We start from the raw sequence: 17,406 nt of genomic DNA, 5'->3' as shown, positions 1-17,406 counted from the left end.
ATCACTAGGGAAATGCAAATTAATACAACACTGACAAAATAAACAAACAAAAAAACACTGACAGAACACTACATACTTAATAGAAAGGCTAAAAATACAATAAAATGACAATACCACTTACTGGTGAGGATGTACTCTCATCCTTTGCTGGTGAGAATACAGAATGGTACACATATTTTGAGACAGTTTTTTTTTGGAGACAGAGTTTCACTCTTGTCTCCCAGGCTGGAGTGCAAAAGTGCGATCTCACTCACTGCAACCTCCGTCTCCGGACTTCAAGGAATTCTTCTGTTTCAGCCTCCCAAGTAGCTAGGATTACAGGTGTGCACCACCATGCCCAGCTATTTTTCATATTTTTAGTAGAAACGGGGTTTTACCATGTTGAACAGGCTGAACTCGAACTCCTGACCTCAAGTGATCCACCCACCTTAGCCTCCCAAAGTGCTGGGATTACAGCCCTAAGCCACTGTGCCTGGACTCAATTTCTTTCTTTCTTTTCTTTCTTTTTTTTTTTTTGAGATGGAGTTTTTGCTCTTGTTGCCCAGGCTGGAGTTCAATGGCGTGATCTTGGCTCATTGCAGCCTCTGCCTCCCGGGTTCAAGAGATTCTCCTGCTTCAACCTCCCAAGTAGCTGGGATTACAGGCATATGCCTCCAAGCCCAGCTAAGCTTGTATTTTTAGTAGAGACGGGGTTTCTCCATGTTGGTCAGGCTGGTCTCGAACTCCCGACCTCAGGTGATCCACCTGCCTCGACCTCCCAAAGTGCTGGGATTACAGGTGTGAGCCATCATACCTGGCCTGGCCTCAGTTTCTTATTAATATAAGTATATTCTTATCATTTAACTCAGCAGTCATACTCCTAGGTATTTACCCAACTGATTTAAACATTTATGCCCACAAAAAAACCTTCATGTGAAGGTTTATAGCCACTTTTTTCATAATTGCCAAAAACTGGAAGAAACCAAGGTAAACTTCAATATCTGAATGGGTAAACAAATTGTGGTACAGCCTGACAATGGTATATATTTTGCAATAAATAGGAATGTACTGTCAATTCACACAACAATATAAATGAATCGTAAATGTATATTGTTATGTGAAAGAAGCCAGTTTGGAAAGGTGGTATCCTGTATGAATCCATTTATATAACATTCTGTAAAAGGCAAAACTGTAGAAACAGTAAAAAGATCAATGGTTGCTGGAGTAGGGGAGGGTTGAATAGGTGAAACAACGAGTTTTTTAGGGTGATGAAAGTATTTTGTATGATATTGTAACAGTGGATACATGACACAATGCATTTGTCAAAAAGCATAGCATCAGCTGGGCACAATGGCTCACGCCTGTAATCCCAGCATTTTGGGAGGCCAAGGTGAGCGGATCACGAGGTCAGGAGTTTGAGACCAGCCTCGCCAACATGGTGAAACCCCATCTCTACTAAAAATACAAAAATTAGCTGGGTGTGTTGGTGCGTGCCTGTAATCCCAGCTACTTGGGAGACTGAGGCAGGAGAATTGCTTGAACTCTGAAGGCAGAGATTGCAGTGAGTCGAGATCCCACCACTGCACTCCAGCCTGGGTGACAGAGCAAGACTCCTTCTCCGGAAAAAAAAAAAGAAAAAAGAAAAAGAGAATAAGTTTAATATATGCAAATTAAGAAAAAAATATTGCCGGGCGCGGTGGCTCAAGCCTGTAATCCCAGCACTTTAGGAGGCCGAGGCGGGTGGATCACGAGGTCAGGAGATCGAGACCATCCTGGCTAACACGGTGAAACCCCGTCTCTACTAAAAAATACAAAAAACTAGCCGGGCGATGTGGCGGGTGCCTGTAGTCCCAGCTACTCAGAGGCTGAGGCAGGAGAATGGCGTGAACCTGGGAGGTGGAGCTTGCAGTGAGCCGAGATCGCGCCACTGCACTCCAGCCTGGGTGACACACCGTGAGACTCCGTCTCAAAAAAAAAAAAAAGAAAAAAATATTTAGGAGATTAAGGGAATCCCAGGATGGAATGCAGACTGTAACAAAGGGATTTAACTGTATTACAAATGCATAGCATAACCTCAATGAAGAGGGTGGGAGGAAAGGTGCTAATGCAAGTACTATTGGAAATGAGTGAGGTCTGTAAGACTAAAGACAAAAAGAACTGTGCATAAGCACTGTACTGTAGTTGTCAAAGTTGTTTCCCAAGAAGATAAGGCTTAACAATTCTGAAATTGCTGTATGTATATACTGGGATTCAACAATAAGTAAATGGATAGTGGATGGTGGGAGCCATGTTTCTTACTGTTGGAGTGGGAGGTACAGATAGGCAACAGGAAGGGGCTAGAATGAACCATGTGATAATGGATTAGAGTTGGATACATCAGTATGAATTCTTTGGGTTAATATAGATACTGTGCTGGGTGCAGTGGCTCACACCTGTAATCCAAACACTTTGGGAGGCCAAGATGGGCCCAATGATTAAACTCAGGAGTTCAAGACCAGCCTGGGCAACACAGCAAAACCCTGTCTCTACAAAATTACAAAGAAAAAAAAATTTAGCTGGGCATGGTGGTGTGTGCCTATAGTCCCAGCTACTCAGGAGGCTGAAGTGGGAGGGTCGCTTGAGCCTAAGAGGTAGAGGTTGCAGTGAGCAAAGATGGCACTACTGTACTCCAGCCTGGGTGACACAGCAAGACCCTGCCTCAAAAAATATATATATAGATATTGGTGGGTGTGGTGGCTCACGTCTGTAATGCCAACACTTTGGGAGGCCAAGGTGGGTAGATTACCTAAGGTCAGGAGTTTGAGACCAGCCTGGCCAAAATGGTGAAACCCCATCTCTACTAAAAAAAAAAAAAAAAAAAAAAAGCAAGATGTGGTGGTGCACACCTGTGGTTTCAGTTCCAGCTACTGGGGAGGCTGAGGCATGAGAATCACTAGAACCTGGAAGACAGAGGTTGCAATGAGCCAAGATTGTGCCACTGTACTTCAGCCTTGGTGACAGAGTGAGACTCTGTCTCAAAAAAAAAAAGGGGGGGACGAGGCACGGTGGCTCACGCCTGTAATCCCAGTGCTTTGGGAGGCCAAGGCTGGCAGATCACTAGGTCAGCAGTTCTTGACCAACCTGTCCAACATGGTGAAACCCCATCTCCACATCTCTACTAAATATACCAAAAAAAAATTAGCCGGGGCTGGGCGTGGTGGCTCACACCTGTAATCCCAGCACTTTGGGAGGCTGAGGCGGGCAGATCACCTGATGTCAGGAGTTTGAGACCAGCCTGACCAACATGGAGAAACCCTGTCTCTACTAAAAATACAAAATTAGCCAGGTGTGGTGGCCCATGCCTGTAATTCCAGCTATTCAGGAGGCTGAGGCAGGATAATCTCTTGAACCCAGGAAGCAGAGGTTGCAGTGAGCTGAGATCATGTCATTGCACTCCAGCCTGGGCAACAAGAGCGAAACTCTGTCTCAAAAAACAAAACAAAACAAAACAAAGCAAAAAATTATGCAGGCGTGGTGGCTCACGCCTGTAATCCCAGCCCTTTGGGAGGTCAAGGCGGGTGGATCACAAGGTGGATACACATATGTGTATATATATGTATATGTGTATATATGTATATGTGTATATATATAGATGGATAGATACTGATGTTTACATCAGAAATATTCGAGTATGTGTATATACATGGGTTAGTAGACATACACACATATCTTCTTGCTCTGTTATTTGAGTCTAAAAGCAATGACAACCCAGTAGCAACAGGCACACCTACCACTCAGATCTTGGTTTCTAATCCCACTCACCACTAAAAGGAACCAGGGCTCCTTGGAGAAATAGCTAATTCCAGAAATGGTACAGGAAATATATAAGGTGAGCCTGGACCATCTTGTACTGCCAGAAAGTAAGGATGTGCTAAAAAGAAATAAGAAAACAAAGGGAAAAAAAAAACCCCCACAATGATGGAGGTATGTGAAAGGAACACAGGAGTCAGCTAAAATAATTCCCTTCAGCCAAAGCTAGGCAATTTGAGCAACAAAATAAAGTAGTATTTTTCCATGAGTGCATACTGATAGAAATAAATGATTGAGGTCGGGCACGGTGGCTCACGCCTAATAATCCCAGGACTTTGGGAGGTGGATCACCTGAGGTTGGAAGTTCAAAACCAGCCTGACCAACATGGTGAAACCCCATCTAAACTAAAAATACAAAATTAGCCGGGTGTGTTGGCACATGCCTGTAATCCCAGCTACTCAGGAGGTTGAGGCAGAAGAATCACTTGAACCTGGGAGGCGGAGGTTGCAGTGAGCCGAGATGGCACCATTGCACTCCAGCCTGGGCAACAAGAGCAAAACTCTGTCTCAAAAAAGAAAGAAAGAAAAAAAGAAATGATTAAATAAAGAAATGAAGCCAGGCATGGTGACACACACCTGCAATTCCACCTATTTGGGAGGCTGAGGTGGGAGTGCCACCTGAGTCCAGGTGTTCAAAGCCTGCAGTGGGCTCTTGAGATTCTGTCTCTAAAAGAAGAAAAAGTAATGAAGGAGAAGGAATAAGTACACCATGCAGGAGTATTCTAAATAATGTATGTAGATACTCTACCTTCCAGGAGATGGAGCACACAACTACCCACTTCCTACTATAAACTGGGCATAGTAACTTTCAACCAAAGAATACAGCGTGGAAATGATAAAAAACAGAAGTAGGGCTGGGCGAGGCGGCTCACGCCTGTAATTCCAACCCTTTGGGAGGCCGAGGTGGGAGGATCACCTGAGGTTAGGAATTCAAGACCAGCCTGGTCAACATGGTGAAATCCCTTCTCTGCTTAAAAAAATACAAAAAATTAGCCAGGCATGGTGGCATGCACCTGAAATCCCAGCTACTCAGGAAGCTGAGGCAGGCCAAGGCTCCAGGCTGGGCAACAAGAGTGAAACTTCGTGTCAAAAAAAAAAAAAAAAAAAAATTATCCGGGCATGATGGAGCATGCCTGTAATCCCAGCTACTTTGGAGGCTGAGGCAGGAGAATCGTTTGAACCCAGGTGGTGGAGGTTGCAGTGAGCCAAGACCGCACCATTGCACTCCAGCCTGGGTGACAGAGTGAGACTCTGACTCAAAAAATAACAAAATAAAATAAATGCCACATAACAAAATAAAAAATGTGTTCTGTTGGGCACTTTGGGAGGCCGACGGTGGATCACGAGGTCAGTGAGAGATCGGGTGACCATCCTGGCTAACACGTGAAACCCGCCTCTATTAAGAAATACAAAAACTAGCTCTGGCTTAGGTGGTGGCTGGCTCTGTAGTCCCAGCTACTCGAGGCTGAGGCAGGAGAACATGCGGAACCCGAGGCGCAGCTTGCAGTGAGCTGAGATCCGCCATTGCATTCCAGCTCTGGGCGACAGATGACTGCCTGGGTGCAAATCTGTTGGGATTCTTATTGGAATTCCAACAGGATCTGTATTTAGATTCACTGGGGAAATATATTTATGATATTGAGTTCACCAATCCATGAATATTGTGGCAAAGACAGATGTTTACCCAATCTAAAATCCATTCTTTTTGTCTTCTTTTTTTTTTTTTTTTGAGACAGAGTTTCACTCTTGTTGCCCAGGCTGGAGTGCAGAGGCGCAATCTCGCCTCACCACAACCTCCGCTTCCCGGGTTCAAGCGATTTTCCTGCCTCAGCCTCCCGAGTAGCTAGGATTACAGGCATGTGCCACCATGTCCGGCTAATTTTGTATTTTTAGTAGAGACGGGGTTTCTCCATGTTGGTAAGGCTGGTCTCCAAACACCCGACCTCAGGTAGTCTGCCCGCCTCGGCCTCCCAAAGTGCTGGGATTACAGGCGTGTTATAAAGATTTGGTGCAGCAAAAGATATAGCACTCGAATATAAACTTTTCTTTTTAATTCTCAGCAAGGCAAGGTACTTCTGTAGAAGGATGCACCCTTACAGATGGAGCAATGGTAAGCGCGCACCTGGACAAGGGAGGGAAGGGGGTTCTTATCCCAGACGCACGTGGCCCCTGCTGCTGTGTCGTTTCCCTATTGGCTAGGGTTAGACAGCACAGGTTAAATTAATTCCGATTGGTTAATTTAAAGAGAGTGACGGGGTGAATGGTTCGGAGGGAAAAAATAGTTATGCAGGGTGGAGAATGAGCCAGGGCGGAGCAGGTAGCAGGTAATCAGAATGAGTCAGGGTGGGGCAGGTGATTGAAATGAGTCAGGGCGGAGCAGGTAATGGAAAAGGGTTGCTTTATGAGTAAGTTAAGTTTAAAAGTAGAAGGCAAAGAATTGAACATATTGAAATATTGATTATTTGAAAAGAAATTTAGAACTCATATCTAACAGGCATCAGCCACCACGCCCAGCTTTTTTTTTTTTCTTTTTCTTTTAGTAGAGACAAGATCTCGCCCAGGTTGCCCAGGCTATCTCAAACTTCAAGGCTCAAGCTATCCTCCCACCTTGGCCTCCCAAAGTGCTGGGATGACAGGTGTGAGCCACCATTCTCCCTTTCTTCCTAACAGAACCCTGATGTAGTCTGGGTGGCAATGTGCTCAGACAAAACAATACGCTTTCAAAAAGGCAAAAAAATAACAAACGCTGGTGAAACCACCTTTGCAAAATTACGACAGAGAAATATGACATAGTTGACACCGTTTTGCTTCTGACATCCAAGCCATCCTTGGTCATTTCTGGGCATAGGCCAAGCTAACTTTCGTAGGAATTTAGTTTACAGTTTAACTTGAAAGCAAAGATGATAATAGGCCTTCCCTAAAACTAACACCCTCCTTGCTCATAAATCAAAAACTGCCTGGCCGAGTGCGGTGGCTCAGCACTTTGGGAGGCTGAGGCGGGTGGATCACAAGGTCAGGACATTGAGACCACCTTGGCTAACACGGTGAAACTATCTCTACTAAAAATACAAAAAAAAAAAAAAATTAGCCAGGCGTGGTGGTGGGCGCCTGTAGTCCCAGCTACTTGGGAGGCTGAGGCAGGAGAATGGCATGAACCCAGGAGGCAGAGCTTGCAGTGAGCCGAGATCGCACCACTGCTCTCCAGCCTGGGCAACAGAGCAAGACTCTGTCTCAAAAAGAACACAAACAAACAAACAAAAAACTGCCTTTGTGAGACTAATGAAAGGTCACAAGAATAGGATTATGGGAGGGGCCTGAACTCTACTAAATTGTAGGCAGTTTCTATAATCCCTTATTGCTCAGGAGTCATGTGGTCAGAGGTCACAAGATTCATGACTTTCTCAATTGCTCCTATAGATAACATCACTACTGTAAAACCTAAAATTGGTGTTTTGAGATATTTATCAGACTGACCCCACCCAGACTTGTGGCTCATGACTCAATAGGTCCTGTGGCCCCACACAGAGGCTCAGTGCATGAGGACCATTTTTCACACCCCTATGATTTCATCCCCAACCAACCAGCAGCGCCCATTGGATAGCCTCCTGCCCACCAAATTGTCCATAAAAACCCTAACATTGGCTGGGCACAGTGGCTCACGCCTGTGGTCCTGGCTACTCGGCAGGCTGAGGTTGCAGTGAGCCAAGATCGAGCCACTGCACTCTAGCCTGGGTGACAGAGCAAGACTCCCTCTCAAAAACAAACAAACAAAAGCAAACAAAACAAAAAACCCCAGCTAACATCTGAGACTTTGAGGAGACTGACTTGAGTGTTAACCCCAGTTTTCCTACATGGGCCAGCCTCAAGGCCTTATGCCAATTAAACTCTCTACTGCAAAGCCATGGTCTCAGTGGACTGATTTTGTCTGTGTAGTGGGTGGGAAGAACTTGTCAGGCGATTACACTAGTGAGGATATGGAGAAAATGGAACTCTTATACACTGTTGATGGGAATGTAAATTAATACAGTCATTATGGAAAGCAGTATGAAGGTTGCTCAAAAAATACTAAAAATAGAGCTACCATATGATCCAGCAATCCCACTATTTGGTATTTATCCAAGGGAAAAGAAATCAATAAATCAAAGGGATATAGGCACCACCATGTTTATTATAGCACCATTCACAACACTAAAGATAGGGAATCAACCTAAGTGTCTATCAACACACAAATGAATCAAGAAAATGTGGTATATATACACAATGGAATACTACTTTGCCATAAACAAGAATGAAATCAAGTGTTGGCTGGGTGCAGTGGCTCACACCTGAAATTCTAGCACTTTGGGAGGCCGAGGTGGGCGGATCACCCTGAGGTCAGGAGTTCGAGACCAGCTTGGCCAACATGGTAAAACCCCATCTCTACTAAAAATACAAAAAATTGGGCCAGGCTCAGTGGCTCAAGCCTGTAATGCCAGCACTTTGGGAGGCTGAGATGGGCGGATCACGAGGTCAGGAGATCAAGACCATCCTGGGTAACACAGTGAAACCCCGTCTCTACTAAAAAATACAAAAAAAAAAAAAAACCCAAACTAGCCGGGCGAGGTGGCGGGCGCCTGTAGTCCCAGCTACTCAGGAGGCTGAGGCAGGAGAATGGCGTAAACCCGGGAGGCAGAGCTTGCAGTGAGCCAAGACCCGGCCACTGCACTCCAGCCTGGGCGACAGAGCGAGACTCCGTCTCAAAAAAAAAGAAAAATACAAAAAATTACCCAGGCATGGTGGTGGGGGCCTGTAGTCCCAGCCACTCATGGGGGCAGAGGCAAGAGAATCGCTTGAACCCAGGAGGCGGAGGTTGCAGTGAGCTGAGATTGCACCACTGCACTATAGCCTGGGAAACAGAGCAAGACTCCATTTCAAAAAAAAAAAAAACAAGGAATGAAATCCTGTCACGTGCAGCAACATAGATAAAACTGGAGGTCACTATGTTAACTGAAATAGGCTAGGCACAGAAAGATAAATATTGCATGTTCTCACTCATATGTGGGAGCTAAACAAGTTTATCTTGGCCAGGCTCTGTGGCTCACACCTGTAATCCCAGCATTCTGGGAGGCCGAGGCAGGGGGATCACCTGAGGTCAGGAGTTCTCGACCAGCCTGGCCAACATGGTGAAGCCCTGTCTCTACTAAACATACAAAAATTAGCCGGTCGTGGTGGCAGGCACCTGTAGTCGCAGCTACTTGGGGGTCTGAGGCAGGAGAATGGCTTGAACCCGGGAGGTGGAGGTTGCAGTGAGCCAAGATCGCACCACTGCACTCCAGCCTGGGTGCCAAGAGTGAGTCTGGCTCAAAAAAAAAAAAAAAAAGGAAGAAAGAAAGAAAGAAAGAAAGAAAGAAAGAAAAAGAAAAACGAAAGTTGATCTCATTGAGGTGGAGAGGAGAATGATAGTTACCAGAGGCTGGGAAGGGTGGGAGCAGGGGAAGGATGAAGAGAGAGGTTGGTTAGTGGGTACAAACCTACATTTAGATAGAATGAATAAGTTGGGCAGGGTGCGGCGGCTCACGTCTGTATTCCCAACACTTTGGGAGGCGGAGGCAGACGGATCACCTGATGTCAGGTGTTTGAGACGAGCCTGACCAACATGGCAAAACCACGTCTCTACTACAAATATAAAAAATTAGCCTGGTGCGGTGGCATGCGCCTGTGGTCCCAGCTACTCTGGAGGCTGAGGCAGGAGAATCACTTGAACTCGGGAGGCGGAGGTTGCAATGAGCCGAGATGATGCCACTGCACTCCAGCTTGGGTGACAGAGTGAGACTCCGCCTCAAAAAACAAAAACAAAAACAAACAAAAAAAGAGGAATAAGTTTGTAAAAGGAAAATAAATCTCGGGACCCCAAACTCACTAAGTCAAAGAGAAAAGTAAACTGAGAACTGCACAGGGCAAACCTGCCTTCCATTCTCCCCAAATAAGCATTCTGTTCATGTGAGACAAATGCATATCCGATTGCTTCCTTTGCCCTACTGCTTCACTAAGGCAGACTAAGGGGTGAGTATTTCCGTGAATTGCCTATTCAGTGAAAGGCTAATGAGAAACTCAAAGAATGCAACCGGCTGGGCGCGTTGGTTTACGTCTGTAATCCCAGCACTTTGGGAGGCCGAGGCGGGCGGATCACGGGAGGTCAGGAGATCGAGACCATGCTGGCCAACATTGTGAAACCTCTTCTCTACTAAAATACACAAAATTAGCTGGGTGTTGTGGTACATGCCTGTAATCCCAGCTACATGGGAGGCTGAGGCAGGAGAATCGCTTGAACCGGGGTGGCGGAGGTTGCAGTGAGCCAAGATTGCGCCACTGCACTCTAGCCTGGTGACAAAGCCAGACTCCATCTAAAAAAAAAAAAAAAAAAAAAAAAAAGAATGCAACTGTTTGTCTCTTACCTACTTATGACCTGGAAGCTCCCTCCCCCACTTCAAGTTGTCCCGCCTTTCTGGATTTAACCAATGCACATCTTACATATATTGACTGATGTCTCTTGTCTCCCCAAAATGTATAAAACTAGTCTGTGCTCCGACCACCTTGGGCACATGTTGTCAGAACCTCCTGAGGCTGTGTCATGGGTGCATCCTTAACCTTGGCTAAATAAACTTTCTAAATTGAGACTTGTCACACATACTCTTTGGTTTACAAGTTCTAGTGTTTTGTTAGGTATGAGTTCTAAATTTCTTTTCAAAGAATCAATATGTCAGTATGTTCAATTCTTTGCCTTCTTCTTTTAAACTTAACTTACTCATAAAGCAACCCTTTTCCATGACCAGCTTCACCCTGACTGATTTCAATCACCTGCCCCACCCTGACTCATTCTGATTACCTGCTACCTGCTCCGCCCTGACTCATTCTCCACCCTGCATAACTATTTTTTCCCTCCAAACCACTCACCCCGTCACTCTCTTTAAATTAACCAATCGGAATTGATTTAGCCTGTGCTATCTAACCCTAGCCAATAGGGAAACGACACAGCAGCAGGGGCCACGTGTGTCAGGGATAAGAACCCCTTTCCCTCCCTTGTCCAGGTGTGCGCTCATCATTGCTCCATCTGTAAGGGCGGACCCTTCTATAGAAGTACCTTGCCTTGCTGAGAATTAAAAAGAAAATTGTATATTCGAGTGCTATTTCTTTTGTGGCACCGAAACTATTTATAACAGTTTGAAGCACACACAGTAGGGTAACTATAGTTAACAATAATTTATTGTGTATTTCAAAATAGTTAAAAGGGAAGATTTGAAATGTTCCTAACACAAATGATAAATATTTGAGGTGACGGATGCCCTAAATACCCTTATTTGATCATTACACATTGTATGCATGTATCAAAATATCACATGCACCCCATAAATAAGTACAACTACTATGTATCTTTTTTTTTTTTTTGAGATGGTCTCTGTCACCCAGGCTGGAGTGCAGTGGTGTGATCACCACTCACTGCAGCCTTGACCTCCAGGGCTCAGGCGATCCTTCGGCCTCCGGAGTAGCCGGGATTACAAGCACACACAATCGCACTCAACTAATTTTTGTATTTTTTTTGTAGAGACAGAGTTTCACCACGTTGCCTAGGCTGGTCTCAAACTCCTGGATTCTAGTAATCCGCCCCCCTCAGACACCCAAAGTTCTGCGATTACAGGTGTTTACAAACGTGCGTGACAACTATGTATCAATTTTTAAAAAACAAAAACAAAAAAAATTAGAACAATCGAGCAATTAAAAAAAGAATACACTTTCCATTTTTCCTTGCAGCAGGGAATAGCCAATGAAGTGTAAGTGCAAATACGATAAGGCTTATGGGAAGGGTCTTTAAAGGGGCCTGGCCTAGATGGGAAGTCTGCTGTTTCACTTGTCCCCACCTTTCTCTCTTCCTCCCACAAATAGCTCCTCTTCACAACTCTTAAAAGCATTCCTTTACAGTCCATTAACACTGCCACTACCTCTGCTGGAAGCTTCCTCATTTCCTGGGTTACTGCAATAGTGTCTTAAGTCATCTCCCCACCCCTTCCCTCTGATCCATTCTGTGTATTACCCTACCAGGCTGATTTTTCTAAAACCCAGCTTTGATCAATTCACTACCCTACTTCAAACTCTTTTGATGGTTCTCTTGCCTCCAGAAGTGGTTCTCAAACCTGGCTGTATCAGAGTCAGCTTGAGAAGTTGAGGAGGCCATACATTTTCCCAAAACATAACCCAAACTGACTAAATGTGCATCACAGGAGTGTCTAGGAATTAGGAGTTTCTTGTATCCTCCTCCTCCTCCTCCTCCTCCTCCTCCTCCTCCTTCTTCTCCTTCTCCTTCTCCTTCTTCTTCTTTCTTCTCCCTCTCCCTCTCCCTCACCCTCTCCCTTTCCCTCTTTTTTTTTTCAAGACAATGTCTCTCTCTCTGTTGCCCAGGCTGGGGAGCACTGGCATGATCTTGGCTCACTGCAGCCTCAACCTCCCAGGCGCAGGTGATCCTCCCATCTCAGCCTCTCAACGAGCTGGAACTACAGGCGTGAGCCACCATCCTTGGCTAATTTTTGTATTTTTTGTAGAGATGGGGTTTCATCATGTCGCCCTGGCTAGTCTTGAACTCCTGGACTCAAGCAAACCACCTGCCTTGGCCTCCCAAAGTGCCAGGATTACAGGTATAAGCAACCATGTCAGGTCAAGGCAGACTTTATTCAGGACTATGGTGACAGGTCTAGGGACCACTGCAATGAGATTTTGCAATAGGGGAGACAGACTGGGTTCAACTCCAAATATGACAAGAAAAAATGAGAATTTATAGCCAAGGAACAGGATAGGAGTCAGTGAATGGAAAGTTACTAAGAGGAGACATCAAGGATAGGGGAATTTTTTTCTTCTGTTTTCTCCTTGTTCAGGTGAAGGATCTCTTTATTTTATCTTATTTTTCTTTCTTTGTTTTAAGGCTAGGGGAAATCTTGCTAGGTAGACTCAGGATTCTTGCTGAAGGCAGGCTAGAATGATAAGATATGGAGAGTAGGCCAGCATGGTGGTTCATGCCTGTAATCTCAGCACTTTCAGAGGCCAAGTCAGGAAGATCTCTTGAGCCAGGAGGTCGAGATCACCTTGGGCAACATAGGGAGACCCCATCTCTCAAAAAAAAAAAAAAAAAAAAAAATCTGGCCGGGTGTGGTGGCTCATGCCTGTAATCCCAACACTTTGGGAGGCCGAGGCAGGCAGATCACTTGAGGTCAGCAGTTCAAGACCAGCCTGGTCAACATGGTGAAACCCCGTCTCTACTAAAAATATAAAAATCAGCCAGGCGCGGTGGCAGGCGCTTGTAATCCCAGCTACTCGGGAGGCTGAGACAGGAGGATCACTTGAACCCAGAAGGCAGAGGTTACAGTGAGCCGAGATTGTGTCACTGCACTCCAGCCTGCGCAACAGAGCAAAACTCTGTTACACACAGACACACACACACACCCCACACACAGAGAAAAAAAATCTAAAAAAAGAAAGATATGGAGAGTAGAGGATGAGGAATTTGATCAGATATTGAGGTTGATCAGACACTGAGGGCAGGCATTTTTTACTAAACTGGCTCAGCAGTATTTTTGCTAAAACTAGATTAAGTGGGTTAAGGACAGAACCCAGGATTGGAGCTTAGTCAGAAAGAGGGCTCAGAGGACCCAGACTCAGGTATGGTCAAGGAGAGAGTCTTTGTTACTATGTAACATAATTAACACAGCGTGAACACAATAAACATTCAGTAAACGTTAGCAGCTACACTCCAGCCATAAGACATTAACAGCCATGCCCCACGCACATGCTATTTTATTCCATTTCTATGCATTAGCACATTCTGAGGAGTCCGCTTAGAATGCCTTTCTCCTGGCCGGGCGCGGTGGCTCAAGCCTGTAATCCTAGCACTTTGGGAGGCCGAGACGGGCGGATCACGAGGTCAGGAGATCGAGACCATCCTGGCGAACACGGTGAAACCCCGTCTCTACTAAAAAATACAAAAAACTAGCCGGGCGAGGTGGCTGGCGCCTGTAGTCCCAGCTACTCGGGAGGCTGAGGCAGGAGAATAGCGTAAACCCGGGAGGCGGAGCTTGCAGTGAGCTGAGATCCGGCCACTGTACTCCAGTCTGGGCGACAGAGCGAGACTCCGTCTCAAAAAAAAAAAAAAAAAAAAAAAAAAAAAAAAGAATGCCTTTCTCCTGCTGCTTCACCTAGCTAATTCTCCCTTGTCTTTCAACACTGAAGTCCTGTTGGAGTCAGTTCTGATCTGGGTCCCCGCTCTGGGCTCCCACTGCACCCTGTGCCTGCCTCCACCAAGTGAAAAACCACTGCAGGGTTTTAGGTGGAGGAGTGACCTGACTTGCCTTGAATATCTACTATATGCCAGGCATCATTGTAGGTTCTGAATCAAAATAAGAATAAAAAGAACACTTAGCAGCTGGGCATGGTGGCTCACACTTACAATCCTAGCACTTTGAGAGGCTGAGGCAGGTGGATTGCCTAAGCTCAGGAGTTTAAGACCAGCCTAGGCAAAAAGGTGAAACCCCATCTCTACTAAAAACACAAAAAATTAGCCGGGCATCATGGCACACGCCTGTAATCTCAGCTACTCAGGAGGCTGAAGCAGGAGACTCGCTTAAACCCAGGAGGCAGAGGTTGCAGTGAGCTGAGATCATGCCACTGCACTCCAGCCTGTGCAACAGAACAAGACTCTGTCTCAAAAAACAAACAAACAAACAAACAAACAAAAACACTTAGAGGGTTACTGAGAGGATTAAAGAGATAAAGTGAGATAAAGCTTGCAAAGCACTTAAGACATTGCCTGACATATGGCAAACATTCAGTAAATGCTAACCATTATTACTTATATTTAGAGGAGTGTAAATAACTATTATTATTTATAGTCCCTTACATACATTAGGTCTTTGACATCACAGTCTTCCTCTTTTTTTTTTTTTTTTTTTTTTTTTGAGACGAAGCCTCGGCTTCTGTCAGCTTCAGGCTGGAGTGTAGGGCGCTGGGATTCGCTCACTGGGTAGCCTCGGCCTCGGCTTTACGCATTCTCTGTCTTTCCTCAGCCTCCCGAGTAGCTGGGATCCAGGCTCACCACCTCGCCTCGGGTTAGTTTTTTGTATTTTAGTAGAGACGGGTTTCACTGCACTCGCCAGGATGGTCTCGATCTCCTGACTCGTGATCTCAGCCTGCCTCTCGGCCTCCCAAAGTGCTGGGATTACAGGCTTGAGCGCCACCACCGCCCACAGTCTCCTTTCTAAACACAAATCTTACTACCATCCTAGATGATGATGTCTCCAACATGCCAGCCTCTCTCTTGGACCTCAACTCCAGTAGCTTTCACCTCCTCCCTACTCAAGACACACCATGACAACATGACAACACTCTGACCTTGACATTGTTGTTGGATTGTTGGATTTTTGCACAATAATAGATTGGGTATAACAATAGGAATAGATTAGTGTATATTAATAGAAAGCTCAGGTGCATTTTTCCATTAGTTTGAGATGAGAGTGTAATCTTCTGTCCTCGCCCCAAGCAAGCAACAGGTCTTTTCTGTATGACTGGGTCCCAGGAAGATAAAAGTGAGAAAGCAAAGGAGGTGCTGGCTAGAGATGCTAGCTTTGCCAGCACAAGCTAAGGGCAGGCATCTTTATGACTACTCAAAGTGAGGAAATTACAATTGCAGTCTTTCTGGCAGCAAAGAGGGAATGAGAGGTTAGTGACCAAGATACTAGATCACGAATCAGGAGACTAAGGGGCAGATGCTGCCAATAGATGCTATTTGACATGAATGCTCATCACAAAGGCTGCTTGCTTACTGGTGAGGCAAGAGTAATTCTCTGCAAGTCTGCACCCCTTTCTCCCAGAAGAAGTTTCTTTTTTATTGTTGTTATTTCCCTACTCATAGAAGACGTTTCATAAAGCTGATGGCTCTGAGGACAAGGCCTGAAAGTCAGGGCTCACCTCATCCCGCTTCACTCAAAGAGCTCTTGCTTTTTTTTTTTGAGACACAGTTTCTCTCTTGTTCCCCAGGTTGGAGTGCAATGGCGTGATCTCGGCTCACTGCAACCTCCACCTCCCAGGTTCAAGCGATTCTCTTGCCTCAGCCTCTCCAGTAGCTGGCGCCTGCCACCACGCCCAGCTAATTTTTTTGTATTTTTAGTAGAGACAGGGTTTCACTATGTCGGTCAGGCTGGCCTCGAACTCCTGACCTCAGGCGATCCACCTGCCTTGGCCTCCCAAAGTGCTAGGATTATAGGTGTGAGCCACTGTGCCAGGCCCCAAGCTCTTGCTTTTTATCTATTATATTTATTTGGGCTTTAATTTATAATTGCATTTTGTTCTTTTTTTTTTTTTAAATGGAGTTTCGCTCTGTCACCCAGGCTGGAGTGCAATAGTGCAATCTCGGCTCACGGTAACCTTCGCCTCCTGGGTTCAAGCGATCTCCTGCCTCAGCCTCCCGAGTAGCTGGGATTACATGCACCTGCCACCACGCATTTTTGTGTTTTTAGTATAAATGGAGTTTCACCATGTTGGTCAGGCTGGTCTCAAACTCCTGACCTCAAGTGATCCGCCCGCCTTGACCTCCCAAAGTGCTGAGTGCTGAGATTACAGGCGTGAGCCACTGTGCCCGGCCTTTTTTTTTTTTTTGAGATGGAGTCTTGCTCTGTCACCCAGGCTGGAGCACAGTGGCGCTATCTCGGCTCACTGTAAGCTCCGCCTCTGGGGTTCATGCCATTCTCCTGCCTCAGCCTCCAGAGTAGCTGGGACTACAGGCGCACACCGCCACGCCCAGCTAATTGTTTTGTATTTTTAGTAGAGACAGGGTTTCACCGTGTTAGCCAGGATGGTCTCGATCTCCTGACCTCATGATCCACCTGCCTCGGCCTCCCAAAGTGCTGGGATTACAGGCATGAGCCATCGCGCCCGGCCTTTCTTTTTTTCTTGTTTTTTTTTTTTTTTGACAGAGTTTCGCTTTGCCCGCCGGGCTGGAGTGCAATGGCCCAATCTTGACTTACTGCAACCTCTGCCTCCTGGGCAATTCTCCTGCCTCTGCCTCCTCAGTAGCTGAGATTACAGGCGTGAGCCAACACGCCCAGCTGATTTTTTTTCTATTTTTAGTAGAGACGGGGTTTCACCATGTTGGCCAGGCTCGTCTCTTTGGGAGGCCGAGGTGGGCGGATCACCTGAGGTCGGGAGTTTGAGACCAGCCTGACCAACATGGAGAAACCCCGTCTCTACTAAAAATACAAAATTAGCCGAGTGTGGTGGTGCACGCCAGTAATCCCAGCTACTTGGGAGGCTGAGGCAGGAAAATTGCTTGAACCCAGGAGGTGGAGGTTGCGGTGAGCCGAGATCGTGCCATTAGCACTCCAGGCTGGGCAACAAGAGCGAAACTCCGTCTCGAAAACAAAAAAACTGGCCGGGCGCGGTGGCTCACGCCTGTAATCCCAGCACTTTGGGAGGCCGAGGCGGGCGGATCACAAGGTCAGGAGATGAAGACCACGGTGAAACCCCGTCTCTACTAAAAATACAAAAAATTAGCCGGGCACGGTT

The sequence above is a fragment of the Papio anubis genome, chromosome X (assembly GCF_008728515.1).
Source record: "Papio anubis isolate 15944 chromosome X, Panubis1.0, whole genome shotgun sequence".
Taxonomy (NCBI): domain Eukaryota; kingdom Metazoa; phylum Chordata; class Mammalia; order Primates; family Cercopithecidae; genus Papio; species Papio anubis.
The sequence above is the reverse complement of the archived record's forward strand: the minus strand, read 5'-3'. Positions refer to the sequence as shown.